Source organism: Anoplophora glabripennis, unplaced genomic scaffold (genome assembly GCF_000390285.2).
Source record: "Anoplophora glabripennis isolate ALB-LARVAE unplaced genomic scaffold, Agla_2.0 scaffold569, whole genome shotgun sequence".
NCBI classification, from domain to species: Eukaryota; Metazoa; Arthropoda; class Insecta; order Coleoptera; family Cerambycidae; genus Anoplophora; species Anoplophora glabripennis.
In genome coordinates, this window is record NW_019416666.1 from 105390 (window position 1) to 118632 (window position 13243).

The following is a 13243-nucleotide window of genomic DNA, read 5'->3' on the forward strand; positions in this document are numbered from 1 at the left end:
TCATAAGATTGCTTAGAACAATTAACAACAAAGTACTTAAAGAATAATTACCTGCTAATTAATACCGGTTAAACACTTTAATTTTTCACTATTTTGTCACACTGCCCGCCGATCGTCTTACTACCCATCTCCACACTGTTCTCACTTCAACTGTTTAGGCTTCCTTCCAGAATTCGCCACCTAAGCGTTTGTTTTTGCGCCTGTCACTATTACGTTTTCATTATTATACAATACCCATGTAACAGATGACGTCGAAGTTGATACAATAAGTATGGTTTTGCAAAACCAACAAAATTACAACTTTTATGTAGCTTTGTTTATAAACACCTTAGAAATGACAAAATCCAAACAACCAAGGCGACCTTGCAAGGTTTCGAATTAATATCAGAATGAATTTATTAAGAAATGACAGAAAATAAAACCTAATCTTTATTTCATGAACCTTAAAGAACTGTGGGAGCAGATAAAATGTTATACATCACGCAGCAGTTAAGTATAAATTATACTAGACTTGTTATATTAAACTGGTAAATTACCAGTCTCGGACTCTATTGCCAACCCTCGCTCCGCTCGGGCGCAAAATCGTCCTCGACTGGTAAATAATACTTACCTCCTTTATGGTGTAAATAACTAATTATATATTTTTCATTTTATTATTTATGGTATTGCTGCAATTATCTTTAAAATAAGCTTAGGTTTTTTAGTTGTAAACACAATTCATTTAATACTCCTATGTGTGTCAATTCAAAACGTCCTCTCGGTATCTAGCTGAACAGAAATAAATATATTGATAAACAATTCCTGACGCAGATAGTCATTATTTTAAATCTGTGAATGTACTTTACGATGTTATTGGTGTTTCATCCAACTTATTTAATTCCCATTTTAACTAATATAATAATATAATCAAATCGAATTATTATCTTTTACAAAATTAATTATAAACGGATTGAAAATATGGTAAAGGTTTTTTAGTACAAGCACAGACAATATGGCTTATCGCCACAGACTGCGTATTAAATGCTGGAAATTGGCAGCCTAAAATGGATGCAGGCTCTTGTTAGCCGGCTTCCAGCTATAAAATTTAGCGTGGTAACTCTTCTACTTGGTAACAGGCGGCAGTTCAATAAATTTGATGCATTCAATTATGTAATTAAAGAGATATGGAACTTATCTTTTGTTTGGAAATCACATTTGTGTTAAATACTAAATAAAATAAATCAAGTTAGAATTAAAACTATGAATTTACCTAATTAATTATTTATTTTACATCACCTTGGAATGGGAGAATTCAAAAACTTGAAATTAATGTTTTTAGATTTGTGCATCGACTTTCAATTTGGTACGATATTAAAACCTATGTTTAAAAAAATTGCATTATTCAGGATGTGTATCTTTAGATGGGTACTGCTCTCTTATTGTTGATTTCTTTAGTTAGGTAAAATAATTATTGACACAAGTGTTACATATCATGGATGCCATTGGTAGTGCTCATATTTGTGACACAAGGTGTTTAAAAAAATTAACACAATGTAAAATTGCTACTCAAGGAGTAGTTGAATACGAAATATATATACAGAGATAAGAAAATGCGTGCGCTACTGGTGTTGCAGTTTTTGACTAACTTTTTTTCGATTATTTTTTCGATTCAACACACCGTTTCCGAGTTATTTTTTTATTCTATGATGTCACACACCGTTGGTCCCGATTTTTTTTCGATATGCGGACTTCTGACGTTTTTCACTCGATCACCAATCAGAACCATGAGAGATTTTTGATACTTCGAGTCATTTCCGAGGTACAAGCAAATACTTTTTTTTTTCTTTCATATATTGTGACACCCCTTTTTGCGTCACCCACCGCGAGTGCTCTCCTCAGAACAACCAAGGGGAGATTTGTTTATATTTCCAGCCATTTCCGAGTTACGAGCAAAAACAGTTTTTTTTCTCAAACGTTGTGACATCATAGCTCGATGACGAAGGCTAAAAAGCCACGCGCTCTACCCCACGCTCCCTCTCTTGGTGTCCTGAAATGCTGAGGAAGCCCCAGAGGCTCCTAATGACAGCAGAGAGAGAGACAGAGAGAAAAGCCCTTTATGAGGACAAAGTATATATATATATATATATATATATATATATATATATCTCTATNTAAAAATACATGGGATTTATCATTATCAGAATAACCCATTTTAGTTTAAAAAAATTAAAATGGGTTATTCTGATGATGAAAAATAAAACAGAATTAAACTGTATTATTCAAATAATAATAATGTGCAAAAGTTCTTCAGGAATATCGGCAAGTTTATTTTTGAGGAGAATCCCGTCAACGAGCACTGTAAAAAATGTGTCCAGAAAACAACCCCGATCTCAGTCCTTTAGACATATTTTTGTGAGGACACTTCAACAAAATACACTTTAAAGACCTCAAAATTTACAAGTATTGAAAGAAAAAATACAGGACGAAATGTTTGATAATTCTGAACTTGCATGTTGATTTGTAAAAATTGTAGGTATTTTAATGTTATTTCGTTTTTAGGTATTCTCCTTATGTTGTTGTAAAAGTTAGTTATACAAATCGTTGTTCGTTATTTCAATAAGGATCAATTTTAATTTTTTTAATGATGCCAGCAGATTTTGATGTCAAAAGAAATAAAGGAAAAGTCGTACATTTGTATTTAAAGTTTTTTTCTATCTTTATCTATAAGTGGATGTCAAAATACAAAAAAAACTGTACCTACATTCCGCGACGTACTAATAACCCACCCATATTAAATAAATTTATCATCATCAAATATTAAAAAAAATATATTACAAGTTGTTTAAAATATAATGAATTTTGTTTATTTGGAAATATATTTTCTGTGGTATTTCAATACCAAAAAATTAAAATAGTAGCTAATTAACGAATGATTAAATAACCTAACTGTGACACTGCTGCAGAATATCATATGAAACTACATGGATATTCGTTGATTCTTTAAAACCATTTTTATTAATACCTACATTATACATTTAAGTAAAGACAGTAACGCAAAAATCAGATATTGATAAAGAAGTGTACAAAAGAAATCCGTAAGTACGCCTGGCAACATTACCAAAGTTTTGTTTATATGTTGCTAGGATACGCGTAGGAATGCGGACCGCTGCATTTGATTCTTCCTAAAATTCTGCTGGTAGTGTATTCTCTCGACAGTTTGGAAATTTAAAACTGCTGGCTTATTCCAGTAGCGGTCTGGGGCGATAGCTATTTTGTCTGTGGTACAAGCTTTATTGGGAATCGTAATTCCGCAACAGAGACCCACGCAAATTTATATAAATACTCTAACCTGCTCCATTTCGTAATATGTATTAAAGCATTGTTACGTTAACTTTGGCGATGTAGTAACAATAAAGATATGTCCGACCAATCTCAGTGGAGTCGGGGGTGGGTTATAAAGATATAAAAACAACAATTTATATATAGTGATAAGGACGCCAAGTGATTTTCATAACCATACCTTCAAACATAATAAAATCACTAAACTGTATAGCCACAGATTTTAACAGGAAAAGAAATATATAGGTGTATCAGACTAAATTAATAAAATTCTTAGTGTATTTGAACTATTGAGGTATATTAAAAAAAATGTATATATGTATATGAAGATGTATAGGGGACGGCAGTTAAAACAGACAAAGTATATAACAAGATCAAACAGAGAAATTTGTATACTATCTAAGAACATTAATCGAGAGCTCTCAAACAAACGAGCAATGGATTTATCAAAAATATCAAACTAATGCAGGCCTTTATCTCTTTGCTATTATTAAATTTCTTACACTAACATGCTAAATTTTAATTACACTAAAACAAATATATGGAACCTCTGTTCAATAATTACAACCGAAAATTCCGAATTACCGATCGCATGACTAAATTATTAATTTACTATCTAATGACAACTATCAACATGACAAAAAAAAACCATGAGTAAGTAAGGGGTAGATGATCCCAAAACAATTCTAATACATATGGTCATATATTCATACTAAATATATTCATACTAACGTCGTTAACAACGGTGTAAAAAAATTTCCCACTATGTGGGTTGAGGTGATGTAACTCGTAGGTCTTCACCTTCTCTACGTAAATGTTTGGCTCTTTAGTATCTCGGGAGGCCAACCAATATAAAATCCGATCGGGAATATTTTGGATCTCCTCGTATATATGGCCCCGGGCACAATTTGGAATTTGTTGGAATTTTAAATATATTTCGGATCACCGAAACCCCTACTAAAATGCCTAAAAGCGTATACAAAAAGATAATTTAGAAATAGGAGTTACCAGCAGATAATAAAACCAATTGTTAATTATTTAGAACTCCCCTCTTGTGATCGACGCCCCTAATCACCAAGAGACATTGTTCTCTCAATAATACTTATAAAATATAGCCAATATGTTTCTCAGACGATATTCCAATACCTATATCAACCCCATTAATATCGTCTTAATCAAGGTACTAGCGAAACAGCCGTTATAAACGTAGAATATGCAAATTTTATTGTTCACTAGACCTCAGTCAAATACAAAGTTTTCTATCTCCCTGCGAGAGCTCGCGTACTCGCTATCTCAACCGACCGCTTTTTCCCTAGCTATAAATTCTTTTTATTTGTTGTCGTGCCTTAATTAATAATAATGATAATGTTTAATTATTAACCCCGAAATGATGTTATAGACCGGTAATTGGAAATTTAGATTGGAAAAATGTAATAGCATTAATTAATTTTTTATAATTTCCTTTTGACACCGTTCAATATCTTCTCCATCAAGTCATATAAATTTTAAATCTTTTTCTGTTTACTTTATCTCTCATAGTCCCCTTTCGAAAGAATTACATGGAAATCAAATTAGGACTTCTTACGTACCGCAAAATTATTCTTTCATAGAAAAAAAAGTATTTAAAATAGCGCCCGTTTGTAACACAATTAGATAATTATAAAATTCTTTTTACAGTATAGAATTTATTTTAAAGAAATATTTAGATCTGTTTAGTAAAGTTAAAAACGGAAAGCATAAATGTGCACTGGTTCCATGGCAGTCTTGACTTTATCCACTTTTAGGGGAAAGATGTGATCAATTGAGAAAAACGTGTCAGTAGTTTTGGTTAGTTTTATGACCGGTATATAAAAAGACAAGACGAGAGGGGTATAGATTATTTTTTATGTCGTGGACATGCTTTTGCCTTATAACAAATTTTCTGCGGACGCCCGTCTATTTTTTTACGGTTAACCAAACATTTATTTATGCACACATTTCAAAAAACTAATTTCTCCATAGTAAAATGAAAAATTGTAGTAAAAATATTTTTTTCGGAAAATTTTCCTCAATGTTTAATAAATTACTCTTTACATTCCTCATAATTTGATTAAGTAACTTTTAAGCCAGATGAGAACCGGGCACCATAAACATTGCTTATTGCTAAATAGGTTGATACTAATTATAGTTTATCTTGTTCGTTGGAGTTAGAATTACCGATATTAATTTCAATTAGAATTCTTAATACCTATAAATAAAATTTATTTTATTACCGACTAGTGGAAATTTATACACAACTCCATTTTTCGAAGTCTTAGAACGGTCCCTATTTTGAATTTAAACGTAATTATGGCTTTGAGAACGTACTATAGGCCAGGAAATATAGATTTGGACGCGACTTTTTGTTTCGGCAAGCTGAATTTATCACAATAGACGCTAAATATTATGTAAAATAACATATTAGTTTCCACAGTCATAAAAATGGGGGAGGATTGTTTACAGGGTGGTTAATTGTATAATTTTTACGTAAATTCACGTTTTTCGCTTTTCCACGACAAAACAGTAAAGTACTTTTTTTCGGCTTCAAAACACCTACAAAATTAGCCTTCAAGTGTCAAAAAATATTGACTAGATCAAAAGTTATAACAGAACAAGTTTATTTATGATTTTTGAATTAAACATTTATAAACTGCGTTATTATTACCAGAACGTTTTGACATCGCAACCTCTCATTCCTTATCACTGTCTAATAACTCACACGAAATCTGGAATCGGTAAGTTGATCAGTTTACATGTTATGGCCTTATAAACAAATTAACAAATTATTAGTCTGGACGATCCCTGACGATCTTCCACAATCGCACTGATTTTAATAATAATACATTGAAATCTATAATTTTTTTTTTAATTTCAAATTTGCAACCTGGATTTTTTTTTATTTTTTAGCCCCAGTTACAAAATGAAATACGACACACGAGCGTGATATAGTTATATACAGGATGTTTCTTAATAACGTGCTAATATTTAAGGTTATTCTTGGGTCCATTTTAAGAAAAAAACTTCATATGAACATATGTCCTAAAAGTCTTAACTTTTGAACTACAGAAAGCTAAAGTTTCATGAAAAAGCATTTTGTTTTATTATAACTTTGGCATTACCTACCCTAGATATTTTTTCAAATTTGGTACACGCCTTCTATTCATTGAGATGCATTTTCTGATGTACAAACAATTTTATTATTTTTGCCAGTGGCGTCTGTACAGGTTTTGTATTGAATATTTTTGAAGAAAAATATGTTATGCCACTACTTTTTCTTTAAGTAAAAATCATTTTTGAAATCCTCATGGCTTTCTAAAATGAAGTTACAGTAATCTACATACATTTTGGAATGGTAAAAGAAAATTGCCCTGCCGTAGCATATTTTTCTTCAAAAATATTCAATACAAAATCCGTACAGACGCCACTGGCAAAAATAATAAAATTGTTTGTACATCAGAAAATGCATCTCGATGAATAGAAGGCGTGTACCAAATTTGAAAAAATATCTACATGGGGTAATACCAAAGTTATCATAAAAAAATTTTTTTCATAATACTTTAGCACCCTGTAGTTTAAAAGCTAAGACTTTTAGGATATGAAGTTTTTTTTCTTAAAATGGACCCAAGAAAAACCTCCTTAAATATTAGCACGTTATTAAGAAACACCCTGTATTATTACATATTCGGAAAGCTTATGAAATGAGCTTTAAGTTAAAAAAATGATTGTCAAGACTCGTTGAAAAACAACGGAGTTACAGACTGTCAAATATATTATTTTCAAGCGAATTTCGCTTATTTAACGGCAGGACTATGAATATTATCGTCATTTTCTTCGGACTCGCTGTCGTTCGCTTCCCCCACCCTTCCGCCGCGCCACAGCTCGCCGAAAATCAAGCGACCCACTGACTTTTGACAATATTTCTTATGCACTTAACATACTTCCACAAATAAAATATTTTTACCTGGTTGTAGTACTCGGGTTGCCGGTTATGACAGTACATATTTATATATTTTTTGCCGCTACCAACCTAATTTGTTTAACAATAGGCCGTTAACTTTGACAGTCTGTAACTCCGTTGTTTTTCAATGAATCTTGACGATTTTTTTTTAACTTACCTAAAGCTCTTTTCATAAGCTTTCCGAATATGTAATAATATATTACTATATCACGCTCGTGCGTCGTATATTTCATTCTGCAACTAAGGCTAAAAAATAAAAAAAAATCCAGGTTGCAAATTTGAAATTAAAAAAAATGATATATTTCAATGTATTATTATGAAATTACCATGAAAAAAATCAATGCTATTGCGGAAGATCCTCGGGATCGTCCAGACTAATAATTAGTTAATTTGTTTATAAAGCCATAACTATTCAACTTACCGATTCCAGATTTCGTGTGAGTTATTAGACAGTGATAAGGAACGAAAGGATGCGATGCCAAAACGTTCTAGTAATAATAACGCAGTTTATAAAATAAATGTTTAATTCAAAAGTCAACTTTTTCTGTTTATAACTTTTGATCTAACCAATATTTTTTGAAGCTCGAGGGCTAGTTTTGCAGGTATTTTGAAGACGAAATAAAAAGTACTTAACTGTTTTCTCGTGAAAATGAACGGAAAAAAGTTATAAGCGAAAAACGTGAATTTACGTAAAAATTATACAATTAACCAGCCTGTAAACAATCTTCCCCCCATTTTTATGACTGTGGAAACTAATATGTTATTGTACATAATATTTAGCATCTATAGTGATAAATTCAGCTTTCCGAAACAAAAAGTCGCGAAATGGTCATTTCCCAACTTATTTTCCTGGCCTACTAATGTAAAGGAGAAAAGAAAAACAAATTACTTAACTTTCGAAATCTACCATAGAAATATGAACCACAGTTTTTGTTTACTGAAATCAATGTTTACATGTGTATAAAAGTTTAAAATAAACCTGTTGTTAAAATAAGTGCGTACTCCTTTTTTTCTCTCAAAATTTTTGTTATTACATAAAAAATTTCTCTAAATTCTGCTAATTAATATTTCATCAACTTTGATTAGTATATAGAGAATAACTGACCTGTATATTATTAAACTTTATTATTAATTTTATACATTATTGGTCCTTGTCTGATTCAAAGTACTCCCCTCCCCTATTTACACATTTTTCCCAGCGATGTCTCCATTTCGCAAAGTAGTCCTGGATAGCTACATTTGAAATAGTCTTTAAAGTACGTGACGAATTTTCGTTGATGTCATCACTAATTTGAAAACATCGTCCTTTCAGCACTGATTTTAATTTATAAACCCCAGAAATAAGAAAAAATCGCTAGGAGCCAGGTCTGGCGAGTAAAGAGGATGAGGGACGAAAATGATTTTTGATGCATGTTCAATTTTTCAGATCAAAATTTCATAGCATGGCCAAATGGGATACTAACCTCTTCTGCAATTTCTCTGACAGTCAATCGGCGATTTGCACGCGCCAGATCTTTGACTTTCTGAATGTGGGAGTCATCAGTTAATGTCGAAAGCTTTCCTGGTCAAGGATCATTTTCAATTGACTAACGACCACTTTGACATTGTGAAAACTGTTCGTAACATTGCATACGACAAAGAGGATCATCTCCGTAAACTTTAAAAAGTAAAACGTTTCCTTGAACAGATCTCGTATGCTATCGTTTCCAAAAAAAATGAATAAAAACAAAGTGCTGCTGATTTCTTTTAGGAAATATTCTACCGCGTTATGTTCCCATTACACTTTTATCAATGTGGTTTTTCTTAAATTTCAATTTATTATTGAAGAAATAAATATAATCCTAGCTGCACCTCAAACCAAAGTAATTTAAGTAATTTACAGCTGTTTCCACTTATTGTACCTTGAATTGGGTTACGGGGGTAAATTTACTTATGGGCGCCAGACATTGACTAATCGATTTGTTCCTGTTTCAATTTATCTATTTCCATTTCTTGAACATGTGTCATCAAGTTGAGTGAGTGACAAGGACTCCATTATTTGCAACCCACTGACTTCGGACTGCTTTCTATAAAATTGGAAACGTATTTGCCTAATGACGTTAGCATGTAATATCCTAAGTATTCGGTTTGTTTGTAGGGGAACTATTTGGGACGAGTTTACTAAAAACTTGTATGCATTAGGAGTGTTCTTATTTTTATAGTTAGTATAATTATAGTATAGTCTTTTTATTCTTTATTCTTTTTTGTATTTTAACCAGTTCTTTGCCGGGGTATAGACCAACAATAATGAAAATTTGACTAATTTTGATGGGGGAAAAGTGATATAGTTTTCACATTTTTTGAAGAAAATAATAATTAATTAATTAATATTTTTTATTTAAAACTTCTACATATTACTTATATTACTCGGTATTGTCGTATTCCAAGCCCAAAGTTGATTTCAAATTTTCGCCGATTGTTGACAACAACAAGCCAATCATATTTGCTTTCATTGGAGTATAATAAAATTTCGAATTTTCACTCTTCTAAATTAATTTGCTTTTATCTCGAAAACTGTGTTGTGTTTTTTGAATTTCAACCAGTATGCCATTTTTTGTTAACTTCGACATTTTGTACTCGAATATTGAGAAGAAGTACTTAACATTTGATTCAATCGCTTTGCTTTTTAATTATAGGAATCTCTCATTAAGATGAATCCCATTCTTAATAGAATATAGTTTAGTCTATACGGGCGTTTCTGAAATAAATGAGTGAAAATAAACAATTTTCTTTAAGCAACATGTGGTCTATATGCAGTGGCGTAACCAGAATGTAAAGTTTGGGGAGGGGGCTAAAAATTTCTTAAAATTTGCAGCAAAACGGTTTTAAAATGAAAATATTAGTTTATTAGTTATAATAGTTGTTTATATTTATAATATATTGTTTTCCTTATAGTATATAAATGGTTGTACATTTGGTACCTTAAAATAAAAGTGTAGATATAAAAAAAACTTTGTATCACATAAAAAAAGGAACTAAACATTTTCAGACTCTATCACAAAAAATATCTCAAAAATGTATCCATCATTCAAGTCTTCTCTCTCCAGTATTTGAAAATATATTTATTACTTCTTCAACATTAATGTTCACGTCGATGTGAACATTCATTAACGCCAAACCATTTAGTCGGGATTCGGAAGTTGACAACCTTAGCCAGGTTTTAAGCCGTCTTAAAGTCGAAAAACTTCTTTTTTAAAGTTGCTTTTGCAGGTAGCAACACTGCAAATTGTCCCGCAGTTATTTAAAATATCTATATTTAAGAAAATATTCCAGAATGATTTATTGATTCTACTAACCTCCCGAACCTCGAAATTTTAGAAATGGGTATGCTTAACAACTTTAATAGCTACTTAATATAAGAAAACAAATAAATAATATAACATACAACAGAAAATAGCCAAAATCAAAATGCATAACCACAAAACATGTAAAGCACAGACTACCATGTACAGATTCTCAGCTCAACACAAATTATGACAGACGATGCATTTATCATGCATTTTTTAAGTACGCGATGCGATCGCCATACCCACTGACGTAGAAAGTCAGGCAACCTGTCCCTTTAGGAATCTTGACTGATGCCGAGGTCCGTCCGTGCGCCATGCGGCCCAGCGGCTACAGCTATGATAAAAATCGCACGATAGATCTTGGGGGGGGGGGCTAAAGCCCCCAAAGCCCCACCCTGGTTACGCCACCGTCTATATGTCATACTCTCAAGGTAAAAAATTGTCAAATCAAAGAAACAGAAAATTTAGAAACCGGCCCTGTTGTATAGAAGCAACGTTTTTTGTCAGTCGAAATGTTTACTTTAAAAGACTTTTTGGAAAATTTCGAAACAAAGAGCTGAAAAATAATTAGAGTTCAGAAATGTTAGGGCGGCTATAATGTTGTACAGGGTTGGTTGTAGGTCGGGTTCTCTTTTATGTAATTTTATGCAAACAAAAATGACACAACCGTTGCTTTCTTAACTGAACTCTTGCAAGTATTTGTATAACAGTGTGAAACAAAAAGGGGCAGGGGCATTTTTCTACACTAAACGCTTCACATGAAATTTACCATAAAATATATAGGTATAGTACGTGACAATAAGTACCAGCAAAAGTTAAGAAAATAATCATTTATTTCTCATAAGGACAGTGATTGTAGAAAATAAAAAATAACAGACGTCACATAAAGGAAAAATTGTTTGTTTTTGCGACATGACCCTACCTATCTTTAGAAAAATTTTGCGCTGAATCCGAAACAGATAAAAAGAAAATTTTCTGACGTATGGATTTTCCTCACATACTCTCAATTCTCATCAAAAATTAAAAAAATCCAAACTGGCTATCCAACCTACCTATCCTTAGTAAAATTTTTCGCTGAATCCGAAATTGATAAAAATAAAAATAAATACAAATCAAACGTGGCAACCGTTATAACTAAAGTCTCCCTTTGCTCGTACACTTAACCTCACCCCCAGCTAGCATTTTCAAATTACGGTTAGCATCCTAGCATTGATGACATTTTTCATTGAAAGCTTACTGTTTTCCAAAATGTTTCAAGCTCTTAAGTAACTTTAAGCTAGGTAGGTATTTTCTAAATCCAGGTTATAACTTACTCTGGGTTGGTAGACGCCTTGACGTGGCCCCAGGGCTTGAACTCGCATTTTAATTGAATGCGAAATTAAAATGCTAAAACGTTTTAGAAAATATCTTCCGCATGCTACTAGCTTAATGTTACTTAAGAGCTTTTGAAAAATAGTAAGCTTTCACTGAAAAATTTCATCAGTGCTAGGATGCTAACCGTAATTTGTAAATGCTATCTAGAGGGCGAGGTTAAGTGTACGAGCAAAGGAAACTTAGTTCATCAATATTATATAGTTTTGGTTTTACTGACAGATTTTATAAAAGTTATAACGGTTGCCACGTCTGATTTGTATTTATTTTTATTTTTGAATAGAAACAAGTGAGATATACGGATGAGCAGGAGGGATCCCTCACGTCCAAACAATTTTTTGCAATTTTCGGATTTAGCAAATTTTACTAAAGGTAAGTTGGATGGGCAGTTTAAATTTTTGAGGGGAATTGAGTGTGTGTGGGGGAAAGTCCATAAATTTTTCTTTCTATCATTTTCGGATTCAGTGGAAAATTTTACTAAAGAGGTTGGATGACTAGCTTTTTTTTTTAATTTTTGGGGAAATTAAGGGTATGTGGTCGGGAACCCATACGTCAGAATTGTTTCATGAGTTTTCGGATTCAGCGGAAAATATTACTAAAGAAGGGTAGGTTCACGTCTCAAAAATACAGGATTTTTTTTGTCAGCCTGTGTAGTCAGACCGTTATTCTGGCCTGGCTTTCAAAATAGTAACCAAACGTCAACTCGCCTCTGATTTTTGGTCCAGTCACAGCTCTAATAGCGTTCACTGCTTGTGCATTAGATTTTTCGTTTATTAATAAATTTTTAAGCCACCACCAATGGCGAGTGTTAAAGTGTGTGTTTTCAATTGCAGTTACAATGACAAAAAAAATGACAGATATAGAGTACAGCAGCGATGATGGTATGGTACTCAGAACGAATCATCAGATTGCGATTCAGAGTAAAGCGCATTGTGTGTATTTCGGTAGAAAAACCAATTTAAAACCACTGAACACAAACATTACCAATTAAAAAAAATTATAGCAATTTATTCGATTGCACTTACACTTACGTAGCTCTGGCATAGCTTAACCTCTGAGTAAACTTCTGTTGTTTCGTTATAACAAACATATATAATATAAAGATTGGCTACGTAAAATGCTAGAACTATACTTAATCATTTATTAACAATAAAAGATAAAAAATGCCGGGCGTAACAACCACGGCAAAATTTGCACGCGCGGTGATAAATAATGTTTTTTTGAATATTTGCATTATAAACTAACAATAAAC